The sequence below is a fragment of the Petaurus breviceps genome, unplaced genomic scaffold (assembly GCF_028583685.1).
Source record: "Petaurus breviceps papuanus isolate PSGF00001 unplaced genomic scaffold, PetGlider_PUasm1.0 98, whole genome shotgun sequence".
Classification (NCBI taxonomy): Eukaryota; Metazoa; Chordata; class Mammalia; order Diprotodontia; family Petauridae; genus Petaurus; species Petaurus breviceps.
This window is the reverse complement of record NW_027187460.1, coordinates 27,158,060-27,162,326: the sequence shown is the minus strand read 5'-3', so window position 1 is coordinate 27,162,326 and position 4,267 is coordinate 27,158,060. Positions and strand designations below refer to the sequence as shown.

Below are 4,267 nucleotides of genomic sequence, written 5' to 3'. Positions count from 1 at the left end.
TTCCCACAAGTCAAATTTTAGCCAATGCAGGCTTTTATTGATGAAGTAATCTCTTTCCCTATGCTGTGTACCCTCTATTATCCCCTCCACACCAACTTCACTACTTCCATCACACTGCCTTTTTATGATCATTTATACATTAATCATTGTTATCACTGTGGTTGTTATAATTTTATTTTCTCAATATCAATATCAGTTCAACAATTCCCCTGTATTGACGGCTGCCAAAATTTCGCACTGCAAAATGACTGCACTCCCCTATTAGATTAGAATCTGTTTGAGGGCAAGGACTGTGTGATTTTAAAAATATACTTATTTCCAGTGTTTTGTACATCATGGTCACTTAAAATCTTGGGAATGAATTAATCTAGATGTTTAGGAAAAGAGTTAACAGGTGTTTCTCTCCTTTTCTCATCAGGGAAAAGGCATTAATTTCCTTCAGTTGACTTGCTGTTCTGTCTCAAAGGAGTACCTCATTAGTAAGTTTTCATCATTAGATTCTTGTTATTCCTTAAATGTTTTCTTCCCTAAAATACTAAGTCACACTTTCCTGACATTTCATCTAATATCTCTGAGCATCTTGGGATTCTGCTGCAAAATTCCATAGCATTTCCACTGGACAGATAGCTGTGAATTCAATCCCCTTAACTTCACTGGGCCCATTATTCAGAGACTGGGTAACTGGGAGGATGACAAGTACATTATCCAAAATGTTGATTTTTCTTCACCCTGCTTTGCAGTTATTGATTTCTTGGATAGACTTAGCTGCATCCATCAGAGAAAGATGTAAACTTGAAGAAACATTGACGGTGTGCTCTATGAAAGCAGGTGGGTGAGAGAATCACCAGGCATTCTTCACCTGGAGATGAATAGCAAGGTTACACTAACCAACTTTTGTATCCAGATCGATATGGGCTTCCCAAAGTGTTTCAAAGCCCTGGGTGGGGGAGACTCAGAAAGATTAAACAGGGCTGCTAATGAGTAAGTCTGAGAGAAGGAATTCTAAAGTACAAATTCACTTCTACTCCTATGCAGATAACTAACTCTCCATTTCCCTTCCCCTGAGTTTCAGATTCATACTGGGCATGATCTCTTAATCTTGTCAAAATTCTGTCTGGGAGGAGAGCCAGCTGGCAAAGGCTCAGGGACTGGCAAATGTGACTCTGAGGGCTGGTACGAGAGTGTGCCTATAGGAGCATAGAAATAGCCCAGAGGAGCTTAGTATACAGAAGTTGGGGTGTACTGGGGAGAGTATTCCTACACTGCTTCTTTAATAAAAAGTCTCTCCTCCCCCAAATACTAACCACTGTTTACTGTAAAAATACCAATATACAGAGAAGTAGAGAAGAAAGTGTTCTGGACCAAGAGGAAGGAACAGGTTAGCACAACTTATTGGTTGTATGGCAGCACAGTTTCAGACTTGGAATCCAAAAGACCTGGGTTCAAATCCTGTCCTGAATGCTTAATACCTATGTGACTGCAGATTGTTTCTGTTCTGGTCAGAAACTCTGAAGATCTTTCCCTCCTGGACTAATTCTGTGGAGAAGTCAAACTAGGCCATCTTTTAACTCATTTCTTACCTAGCCTTTAACTACTGAATGACTGCTGTCTCAGAAAAACTGAGAAATAGGAAAGACCTTAGCTTAAAAAGGCCAGAGTTGGGTGTCAGGCAGGTCTTGATCTCAATCGCCCCCTTTTACAACTCGGGCTCATAATCCTGAGCTATTTCAAGAGGGTCTCCCTCCCTTTGTGATTTTGGCCACATCATGCTGTGAGTGTGTGTGGAGGGAACCTCTTGGGGGTGAGGGGGAAACCCAGGAATCCAAACCTCAACTTGCTCTCCCTGTGAAGAGGAAGTAGAAGCAATAGCAGCAGCAGCTCCAAATGGGGGTGGGGGGTGGAGGTGTTGTTTTCTGCTCTGGGTAGCACTTGGGTATGCTGTTACTTGGTCTCGCCAGTGTTTGAAAAAGCTGATTTGCCTGGGTGCCCCCCCCAGTGCCTGCTTGGGGGGTATGGGGGGGTGCTCCCTAGCCTCAGAGAGGGTGCAGATAGAACTCGAACTCGCCACCCAGCTGTCCCTTCTAAGGTTCACTGCTCTGCACCAGCCCCAGGGAAAGCAGGAATATGCTCTTGAGGGAGTACTGGATATGCATGCCTCTGACCATGGATGAGGTTTCCCACCATTCTCCTTATTTTGTCCTTTGTGAAGGAGAAGAAAAGAAAGGAGGGATTGGCATGTTTCATTATTCAATCAATTATTTGAGTGCATACGACCATGGGGATACAATGACCAACAGAAGAAAAGAACCAGACCTTGAAGGAAACCAGGGATTTTAGGAGGTGACGTACAAGATAGGACAACTGTATATGATCAGCAAACACAGCCATGAGCAGAGTGACCTCGGAGAAGGGGTGGAGGTTGTCCAGAACAAGCACTTTGAAGATCCTAACCATGGCAATGGGCAGTTCACAGAGTAGTAGGTGTATTTCAACAGCAAATTGCCTAGCTGGGCCAGAGCTGTTGTTCCCAAGATATTTTATGATACAGAGAAGTCTTGTAACTATTACCCTTACACAATTACAGAACACACATGCTCATTTTTGCCAAAATTCTTCATTCATGTAGAAACCAAGTATGAGGACAATGAAGGAAGCAACAATAGCATTTTTGACAGTGAAGCCACAGATGTAGAAGGAGAAGTTTGTTTTATTGATATTGCCTGTGATAACATCCCTGAGAACAACTATAAGGAATCTGAGGATCCTAAACATTTTAAATCAGAGAAAACGGAGAGGACTTTTTTTTTTGCTTTTTTTGTAGGGCAATTGGGGTTAAGTGACTTGTCCAAGGTTACATGTCTAGTTTTTTTGTGTTAAGTTTCTGAGGCCAACTTTGAACTCAGGTCCTTCTGACTCCAGGGCTGGTGCTCTATTCACTGCTCCACCTAGTCACCCCATGGAGAGGGCTTTTAAGGGAAGGCTGGAGAGATAGTCACCAACCAATCATATGCTCCTACAAATTGGTGACTCTGAAATGTGAAGTCTGGGGACTTCAGACCAGAGTAGAAAAATTTGTACACAAGGTGGTCCAAGATATCCTGCTGATTGGGTACAGACAGGCTTTTGTGTAGATTGACAAGTGGTATATGACAATGGATGATGTTTAAGAATACGAGAAAAACATGCACGAACAAACCAACATTAACATTTGTAATCAGCATTCATCTACTGTGGATGACATAAACAGCCTTGACAAAGCAAGTACATAAGAATGGATGAAGTCCAAGAGTTTGAAAGAACAATTCAGGAAGCCAACAAGAAAAGTGGAGTTTTCCCACCTTCAATTTCTATCTCCAGCATTTCCCTGCTGCCTTCTGCAGTCTGCACTGCTCCTTCTAGTGCTTGGTCTACACCTCTCTCCGCACCCTCCAGAATTCTTAGCAGTTCCCAAAGATAAAAAAACAAAATCTGTCCCACAATCTTTCACTCTTCCAGACCCTGAGAAAAAGTCTATGTTGGATTTACCTGGTGTTCATTCTTCAGACAAGCCATGGAAACCCCAAGAGTAACAATGAATAAAATGTCATGGTTTTAAAAAAAAAAGGCCAGGGTCTCCCCCTGCATCCAGGGCCGTCACTCCTCTTGTGACTAGACTCCAATGACTCTGGATGAGAGAGTGAGTCTGATCATTTTGCATAGCTCTGCCTCACTTAAATGCAACTTACAAGTCAGGACATCACCCTCCTAATGTCATTGGTACTCTTCAAGAAAGTAGGATCAATCACAGCAACAACAATCTGCCCCTCGGTTTGTTCATCTATAAAGTGGGAATTGAGACTTGATGACTTCTATGGCTCCTATCAAGTCTAAATCTATGGACCTATGCTATTCCCTTGCTCAAGAAACTCCAGTGGCTCCCTATCATCTCTAGGATGAAATGCCAAGTTATCTGTTTGACATTTAAAGCTCTTTCCAGTCTCACTCCAGCCTACCTTGCCAGACTCATTGCACATTACTCCCCTTCATGTATTCTAGGTTCCAGACAAATAAGCATATTTGCTTCTTCCTGTCCCCCAGCTTTTGGTTTTCATACTGATTATTTCCCAGGCCAGGAATATCCTTCTTTTCCCTTCTGTCTCTCAGAATTCCTCGATTCCTTCAAGGCTTAATCCAAGTGTTACCTCCTACAAAGAACCTCCCTGTACACCAACTTTTGCTAGTGATCTCCCCTAAAATTACTGGGTATTTATTTTATTTGTATGGTATA

At 42.5% G+C, this 4,267-nt stretch overlaps 1 pseudogene; it reads left to right on the top strand.

The window, feature by feature from the left end:
• The first annotated feature begins 2,352 nt into the window (after nucleotides 1–2,352).
• LOC138155717 (cytoplasmic phosphatidylinositol transfer protein 1-like) lies at nucleotides 2,353–3,569 on the top strand (annotated as a pseudogene).
• The last annotated feature ends 698 nt before the right edge of the window (nucleotides 3,570–4,267 follow it).